At 43.2% G+C, this 9675-nt stretch overlaps 1 long non-coding RNA gene across 1 annotated transcript; it reads left to right on the top strand.

Moving 5' to 3' along the window:
• Window positions 1-2139: 2139 nt before the first annotated feature.
• LOC105358440 lies at window positions 2140-7382 on the top strand. Its single transcript, XR_002289406.2, has 2 exons — window positions 2140-3582; window positions 4541-7382. It is a non-coding gene; the product is annotated as an uncharacterized LOC105358440 (long non-coding RNA).
• Window positions 7383-9675: the final 2293 nt, after the last annotated feature.

Below are 9675 nucleotides of genomic sequence, written 5' to 3'. Positions count from 1 at the left end.
TGTCATGGTCCTCTGAAGGTCCCGATGAGGACCCGCCTGTCTGAACACCTCACCTTCCATGTCAAACATTCATTTTTCTGTCCTTTATGGTCAGAATTCTTTGATCTTCACAAGAGGCTGACAAACAGGAAGTGACTGTAAAATCCAAAGACAAAGATATCTTTTAAACCTCTTATTGATAATCTTCTGTTTTTTCTTTTTGTTTTTCTACAGTTCAAGATAGAAATGGACCAATCAGACGCCTTAGTAGCAGTAGGTGGAGCCTGCCGGAAATGACAGATGGGTGGGCGGCGTTCTTACGGCACGGCGCCGTCCAAATGAGCGACTCCTTCAAATGTGGCCAACGACTACGGCCTCCTTCTTCCAGATTTCAAGGATTGGTCTGGTGTATCCTTCTATGCTGTACATATCCCAAGATGCATTGCGGCCGAAAACTGAGATTTTCTGACGACAAAATCTCTGACAGCGGACTGTGAGGCGGGACCCAAAGTTGGACATAATTACACATTTTCATAATGAAAAGTTGGATCAAATAAACCAGGAAAATGAAAATGTTGAGCTCCATGCCAGGTTCACCAGTCCTCTCTGTTCGGGACTCGCGGTTGCTAGGCGACGGGACATTCACCGATGTAATGGCGGGAATTATCTAAAGGTTACATCCGGCCCACCTGCTCGACCGAGGACCCGGCCAAGAAGAAGCATAGTGTCTCTAGCAATGTAACTCTTTAACTGGCCCCCATGTTTGACAAACTTCATGTAGCTGCTTTCAAGTGGTGGGGGTGTGGCCTTCCAACAAGCTCACTCCTGATTGGTGAGAGTGGTTGTCATAGAAACGGTGACTCTGACCAATCACTGCTTATTAACCTCGTCTGGCTCCAACATGGCGGTGTCTGCACGGTGAAAAAATGGCGACTCGATTGACTCCACTTGGTTGGAGCCGGGGGGCGGGGCGGGGCGGGGGGGGGGGGGTCAGGTGGTTCTAAATCACGTTGAATGAAAACTTTCTGATTCCATTTCCTTCACGTCTTGATCTGAGAAACATTTTCATTATTGTGTCATAAATATGGGTTAGGAACCTTTTTTTATTATCACTTTTCCGGCTAACTGAGCAACAGACCCTTAACTTGCGCTCACACATTTACTTTTGCGCTGGGCGCTCTGATTTACACGTAATTTAAGACGTAGTTTGACTGCAGGACCTGAAGCAGAGACTCTCTGGGATGATCTCATGAACTCAAACATGGAAACATTGTTATCATGTGAAACTATTCAAAATAAAAAACCTGATCTTTTTACACTCCATGTACATTGTGCATCCATGCATTGTTACTGAGATAAGCACAGGCAACCGCTCCATGTGGCTATCAGGCTAAAAACATTAGCTGCTAGCTCCTCCCACACGCGGCATGGTGCATTCATGGAACTCCAGTTCATAGAAGCTTAGCTTGGAACTCCAACAGCCATCCAGCCTAACTTAGACCAGTACTAGATGTTAATGAGAAGATGAAAACCGCTGAACCGACCACAAAATCACCCGAATTATGCACACTCGCCCAAAGCCACTTTTATCCGCAAATTTAGAACCAAAACTGCCCAATTTATGGTAACACTGTGGATGTGTTGAGGTGCATACTCCCCCTAGTGTTGAGGGGTGTGTATTGCGCCGTCACGTTTGCTGAAGCATCTTCGATCGATGTAGTCAGGGTGCTGCTGCTCATGTCTGAGTAAACGAGTAGCCAATCACAAAGTCTCCGCCTTGTCTGGTTTGATTGACAGACAGACTCAGTCTCCTGAAAAAGCTCTTCATGAAATAAATACGCCATTGTGAAAAACAGCAACATGAAATAAAAACAAAGCTACTTTGGAAAATATTGATTATGAAATCTGAGGTTCTGATAAAAGACGTAGAATTATAATAATATTCCATGAATATTTTAAAATGCTGTTTTAAAATAATGAACAGGTTTTTAAAGCAAAATGAAATATATTGAATAATATAATGGCTGATTTAAAATCAGTGTGCAGGTTTTTCATAATTTCATGATCTTTTTATATATTTATGAGAGATTTATTGGTTGATTGTGTATTTGCATGAGGTCATATTTATTTATTTCATTAAATATTGATGTATTTAATTATGAACTGTATAGGACTCCATACATAAATGTTTCTATGGACAGAAAATTCTGACCCACCCCCCTCCCCCATACTGAGACCTGCGGCCCGGTCCTCATGTGCAGAGACAGCAGCAGAACCAGAACACGCTGGGCTTCTTCATGAACGCCCCCACTTTTCTAAAAATGGCTCCCCCACCCACCAGCGTAGGAGCCTTTGTGCCAGAGTGGGCTCTGCTGCATCTGCTGTTGGCTGAACAGCTGATCCTGATGGACGGACGCCGCCGCCGCTCTTCTACCTGCAAATGACAGAGCCGACCCCCCGCCCCAGTTATTCAGCGTTTCCCCCCCAATGTGAGAAAATAGACGACCGTTTTCATTCTTTCAGCTGCTGAAGCTTTTTAAACGGCAGAAGAAGAAAAGGCTGAAGCTGAGAGCAGAGACCCGCGGACCAGAACCTGACATAGAACGTCTGCAGGGACGATCCGGAACCGTTTTGGTGTTTTCTGGGTTAACAGCAGAGATCAGGATGAATTCTGAAGTTGTCAGCTTTTGAGCTCCAGCTTGCTTGAAGTGAAGAGCAGGAGATGACCTCTGACCTCCAGCTGAGCTTCTGCTCAGCAGGTTAACGTCCAGATGGACAAAGAGATTCATTTTCTATTTTGAATAGTTACCAGGATGTTTAAAGAGCGAAGACAGCCGTGGAGCTTTGAGTGGTCGACATTTCTGACTGTGAATTATGAACAGAAGCAGTTTGAATGTATCATTTAGAGCAGAACCTTCAGCCCCCCCCCCCCGCGGCGCTCGTCTGGCCTCGTTCTTATCTGGGTCTGAAGGAAGTTCTTCTTTTGCATCGCTCAGCAGGAAATCCCAGCTGAGCTGCTCCAGTTCCTTCACGTCTTTGGAAGCCGCCTGAGAAACTGGATGGACAGCAGGGGGACCGCCATGACTGTCAGGGGTCCTGACCCCAGCGCCACAGCAGGACCCCCACCCAACACGTCAGGGGTCCTGACCCCAGCGCCACAGCAGGACCCCCACCCACCATCCCAGAACCGTCAGCTCATGTCACACCTGGGATGTTGGAGTGTCTTCTTTGAGGACTTGTGAGGAACGCATGCGTGTCCACAGAGGATCTGCGTCTTAGCTTACAGAACCGGGACCGTTGCAGACTTGCAGTCGTCTTCTGTTGAGGCCTGGCTGCGTTTAGCTGAGCCCCACATTGCTGCCGGCGGTTGTAGTTTGGCGCCACTGTTCACCCGAACACGTGGATGTGTGTTTATGGGTGACCTGCATGGAAAGGGACCATCTTATGCCATAAAAGTATTCAACCACGCCCCCACACGCAGAAACAGACGTGATAATGTCTTCTCCTCTTTTCATGACTTCCTTTGTGTTTCAGCTTTGAACCCCCCCTCCTTACCTCTCTACGGTGATGTCATGTGACATGCAAGTCATTTTCCACCCAACGGTTTGTAGCCCCGCCCCCATCTACAAATGTCTACTTATTTTCATTTACTTAAACAAGAAATATTTATTTCAGCAAATGTCTTTAGGATCATCGGTTTCAGGATAAGTAGGAGTTTCTGCTTCAAAGTTTAGTCTCGTAACAAACCTTTGCTTCCTAATGAATCTACCAGGAAAGCTGCTGCTTTTCTGAATGAACTTCCTCACTCAGAGAGGCAGAAAACCTCCGGTTGTTTCTGAATCTTCTGCATGAAGCTCAAATGTTTCTTCAGGAGAACTTTGGTTTTCACTGGGATTCCTGCCTTGGTGTTGGATTCTCTTCATTTCCTGATCTGATGCACGATAACAAAAGCTGCGTGAGGATCACAGAAATCCGGCGTCTGTTATTCCTGGATTCTGTCCTTCATAAAAACGCTTCTGCTGCTACAGACAGAATGAAGAACAAGAATCCAGGAAATCCCAAAGTTTACAGACTATTCATGTAACGGAGCAGAAAAGAAGGACTTGTGTCCTGCAAACAAACCTCACAGACCCGTTACTTCATCTTTAGGACGTTTGAGAAGCACAGCATTTCCTTTCATTGCTACGCTGATGATAGTCAGATATATTTACCAAAGCATCAAAGACTGGATGCCCCTGCCCACACACACACACTGGGGTCTCCTGGCTCCACATTTAACCCTTGTTCTATCCTAGGCACTTTACCATTGGGAGTGGGGTCATCTAGACCCACTAGACAGAGCTCTGAACCTTTTTTCTTCAATGATTTGTGATCTTCACTGGTGTCTATGGATTACATTAAATCTTTCCACCTTTAGCCACCTTTGTCATGGTAGGGGGAACACCTCTATATAAGGGGGGGGGGGGTCATAGGATAGCACCAGGGTTAAAGCAGTTTGTGTCAAAGCCGTCTTCTGAAATGGACGCTGATTTGAAACTCAACTCCAGCTTCTTTCTTTCAGGCCGTTGGTGACGGTGAAACCCCTCTGAGGTATCCATGCTTTCCCCACATCTCAGCTGGATTACTGTCATTCTCTTTATTCCCGAGTCAGAAGGTCGTCCCTCTCACGTCTCCAGGTGGTCCAGAACGCTGCTGCTCGGGTTCTGGTTGGAGCACGTGAGAAGGACCACATCATGTGGATTCTAGAGTTTATTTGAAGACTCTCTCATTTGTTTTTAAATCTTTAAACAATCGTGCGCTGCCGTTCTTCTCTGAGTGAGCTTCTGTCTCCCCAGCCTGGAGCCTCCAGTCAGCTGATCAGCTTCTCCTGGAGGTACTGAGGAAGAGGAAGAGGAAACTCAGTGGAGAACGAGCGTTTTCAGTCAGCGGACTGAAGCTGTGGAACGCCTTTCCACTGAGGCACAGAAATCCTAACTGTTTATTTTCTGAAAACCTATTTTTCTAGCCGGACTTTGGACACAGCAAGAGACTCTGCAGCTGTTTTTTATTTGCTCTGGTTTTACTATAGTATTTCTTCTATATTTTACTTTGAAATAGTTTTAACTTTTCTATTTTTGCTTACAACCTTTTGAGATTTTAATGTACAGTGCCTTGTTTTGACTGTGGTCACGTTGATGCGCCATAAAAATAAACTTGAACCCCACTGGTTACCTGTAATAATGTCACCTGTTTGGACCGGTCATCTGTACACCTGTCCACATCAGACTGCAACCTCTCCTCCAAGACCAAAGAGCTGTCTGAGGACACCAGGGACTGTAGACCTGAACCAGACTGGGATGAACCCATCTACTATAAACAGCAGTTTGGAGAGAAGAGATCCACCGTTGGAGCGATTCTTAGAGGAGCAGGGACAACCTCCCTCCAGCTGCATCTGCATGTTGGATCTTCTGGATGGATCTCCCAACAGGACAATGATCCCAAACGCATCGCCATGACAACAAAGGACTATCTACATAAAGACATAAAGGTTCTGGGCTGTTCTGACCCGTTTCTGGTCCTCAATCCAGCAGAGATTCTGAGGAGGGAGTCTGAAAACATCCCAGCTCTGGAGAAGATCTGCATGAAGGATGGACCAAACCTGCTGTAGATCTGCAAGTGACCTTTGACCTCTGTCACTGCAACCAGGGTCACGTTATAAAGGATCAGGAGGCAGTGGCTCAGGACTGAGCAGCTCAACCAATGTTCCACCTCTGCTGCTGCAGTGTGACTGTTCCTCTGTCTTTTCTCCTCTGATTCCGGTTCCTTTGGTGTTTTTCATGTTGAGGAACCTCATTTGTTTTTTCGCTGATGCAGCTTCTCTGATCAAATCTGCTGCTCGTTTTGTCTGCAGATGTGCTGATCGCTCTGAGGGTCCACAGCGTCTTTGGATAGATGGATGCGTTTACAGTAAAGGTGATGGTTATTTTTCTGTTCAGGTGAGAGCAGGAGAGATCGGAGCTGTTCAGAGCCTCAAACTGGAGGTCACCTTCACCCCAACCGTTCAAGGACAGAGCCGACTGGACTCAGCATCAAAGCCTCTGATGGAAGCAAACAAACGGTGGCATTTTGTTCAGTATGTCACCAAAACATGTAGAAAAAAATGTGAAAATGTCTGACATGTTTTTTTTCCATGTTCACCTGTTCTTTGGTGTTACTGTGGACAGATGTGAGCAGATACCTGTGCAGGTTAGAGGTGTGGCCGTCGGCGCTCCTGTGTGGGTTGAACCAAGCATCAACCTGAAGGTCTGCACGATTGGCTGCTTTAACCAGGAACTGATTGTGGTCCAGAGCAGGTGGGTCCAGTCCAGCTGACCAGTCCTGAACCGCGCTTGGTTCATGACGCCAAAGGGTAAAGAGCAGCAGGGCAGGAAACTCTGTCACGTCGTGTGGGGGAGGGAGGGCATGTGGGGGATTTACACGCCATCTGCCGCGCTGGCTCATGCGCCGGAGAACTGCAGCTTTTTAAGAGGAGAGAAAACAGAAGCTTGGCAGGCGTTTGGGCGGAAACAACAAGAGCTGCTGCCGTAATCACAGTCTGTCACTTTCTGCCTTAGGGGGACGGACCCCACGAGAAGCAGCAGCACCGTGGAGCTTCTGCTGCTTCAGGACGTAACGTTTCTGGCTTGGTCTTCCAGGGAAAATTCCTCTTCTAGCCTGGGAGTTCAAACACTCCCAGCTGGAGATCCAAACATGGTGGTCCAAACATGCAAGTCCGAACCTCCCAGCCAGCAATGCCAAGTGGGCCCCATATAGTTTAAAAGTGGGCAGAAATTGTGGCCCCAGATGAATTTGTCCACAATTTCCATGGTGGCCCCACCTGTGTGTGCCCACATTGGTGTAAGTGGACACTCAGTAGGCTGGCTAGCAGGCTGGCTAGCAGCTAGCTGCTGCCTGGTGGTCACTGAGTGTCCACTTAAGCTAATGTAGGCTAACAAAGGTGGGGCCCACAAATCATGCCCACTTTTAAACCATATGGGACCCACTTGGCCTTGTTGGCTGGGATAAAGTCCAAACATGAAGGTCTGCTCAGTTATTGATGAACATCAAGGCAGAGGACTGATGGGCAGAGGAGCCATGATGCTGTGAGAACAGTCATCCTCAACTGAAACATTTCTGCAGAACCTCTAAGTGATCCATCTTCTTTTGATGAAGTCTCTTGCTGATCAATCTGATTTGGTCACATGTCAATAATGGTGAGATCTGCAGAGAAGGAGCAGGCGAGTTTTTAACCTCATTTGTTTTTAGAGTGTATCTGTTTCTGAACCTTTCATTTTAAATATGTAAGTTTATGTTTTCATCGCTGCCTCCACGTCGACAATAAAAATGTGGCTGAAAATGTTTTTCAGCTAAAGCCGTTTAGTGAAGAAGGTGTGGCTTTTATCTGCAGGTAAACCAGACGACCAGTTTAATCAAGGTGAACCTGTTTTGACAGAGCAAGCTGCCCTCTGAGACTGACCTTTGAGGAAAGCCCTAACTGAGCAAACACATGGAGATCCTTCCAAAGAGGTGAGGGATGCGGGAATGCTGAGTGATTGACGATCGATATATTGTCATCAATACTCAAAATTCAGTAATCAATGACCAGCAATTTGTTATCAATCATCAGCATTCATTAATCAATCATCAGCATTCAGTAATCAATCATCAGCATTCAGTAATCAATAATCAGCATTCATTAATCAATCATCAGCATTCAGTAATCAATCATCAGCATTCAGTAATCAATCATCAGCATTCAGTAATCAATAATCAGCATTCAGTAATCAATCATCAGCATTCAGTAATCAATCATCAGCATTCAATAATCAATCATCAGCATTCAGTAATCAATCATCAGCATTCAGTAATCAATAATCAGCATTCAGTAATCAATAATCAGCATTCAATAATCAATAATCAGCATTCAGTAATCAATAATCAGCATTCAGTAATCAATCATCAGCATTCAATAATCAATAATCAGCATTCAGTAATCAATCATCAGCATTCAATAATCAATAATCAGCATTCAGTAATCAATCATCAGCATTCAGTAATCAATCATCAGCATTCAGTAATCAATAATCAGCATTCAATAATCAATCATCAGCATTCAATAATCAATAATCAGCATTCAGTAATCAATCATCAGCATTCAGTAATCAATCATCAGCATTCAGTAATCAATCATCAGCATTCAGTAATCAATCATCAGCATTCAGTAATCAATCATCAGCATTCAGTAATCAATCATCAGCATTCAGTAATCAATCATCAGCATTCAGTAATCAATCATCAGCATTCAGTAATCAATCATCAGCATTCAATAATCAATAATCAGACTTCAGTAATCAATCATCAGCATTCAGTAATCAATCATCAGCATTCAATAATCAATAATCAGCATTCAGTAATCAATAATCAGCATTCAGTAATCAATCATCAGCATTCAATAATCAATAATCAGCATTCAGTAATCAATCATCAGCATTCAATAATCAATAAATAGCATTCAGTAATCAATCATCAGCATTCAGTAATCAATCATCAGCATTCAGTAATCAATAATCAGCATTCAATAATCAATCATCAGCATTCAATAATCAATAATCAGCATTCAGTAATCAATCATCAGCATTCAGTAATCAATAATCAGCATTCAGTAATCAATCATCAGCATTCAGTAATCAATAATCAGCATTCAGTAATCAATCATCAGCATTCAGTAATCAATAATCAGCATTCAGTAATCAATCATCAGCATTCAGTAATCAATAATCAGCATTCAGTAATCAATCATCAGCATTCAGTAATCAATCATCAGCATTCAGTAATCAATCATCAGCATTCAATAATCAATAATCAGCATTCAGTAATCAATCATCAGCATTCAGTAATCAATAATCAGCATTCAGTAATCAATAATCAGCATTCAATAATCAATAATCAGCATTCAGTAATCAATCATCAGCATTCAGTAATCAATAATCAGCATTCAGTAATCAATCATCAGCATTCAGTAATCAATCATCAGCATTCAGTAATCAATAATCAGCATTCAGTAATCAATCATCAGCATTCAATAATCAATAAATAGCATTCAGTAATCAATCATCAGCATTCAGTAATCAATCATCAGCATTCAGTAATCAATAATCAGCATTCAATAATCAATCATCAGCATTCAATAATCAATAATCAGCATTCAGTAATCAATCATCAGCATTCAGTAATCAATAATCAGCATTCAGTAATCAATCATCAGCATTCAGTAATCAATCATCAGCATTCAGTAATCAATCATCAGCATTCAGTAATCAATCATCAGCATTCAATAATCAATAATCAGCATTCAGTAATCAATAATCAGCATTCAGTAATCAATCATCAGCATTCAGTAATCAATCATCAGCATTCAGTAATCAATCATCAGCATTCAGTAATCAATAATCAGCATTCAGTAATCAATCATCAGCATTCAATAATCAATAATCAGCATTCAGTAATCAATAATCAGCATTCAGTAATCAATCATCAGCATTCAGTAATCAATCATCAGCATTCAATAATCAATCATCAGCATTCAGTAATCAATCATCAGCATTCAGTAATCAATAATCAGCATTCAGTAATCAATAATCAGCATTCAATAATCAATAATCAGCATTCAGTAATCAA

The sequence above is a fragment of the Oryzias latipes genome, chromosome 7 (genome assembly GCF_002234675.1).
Source record: "Oryzias latipes chromosome 7, ASM223467v1".
Classification (NCBI taxonomy): Eukaryota; Metazoa; Chordata; class Actinopteri; order Beloniformes; family Adrianichthyidae; genus Oryzias; species Oryzias latipes.
Note: the sequence above shows the minus strand (reverse complement) of the source record. Positions and strands in the feature narration are given on the sequence as shown.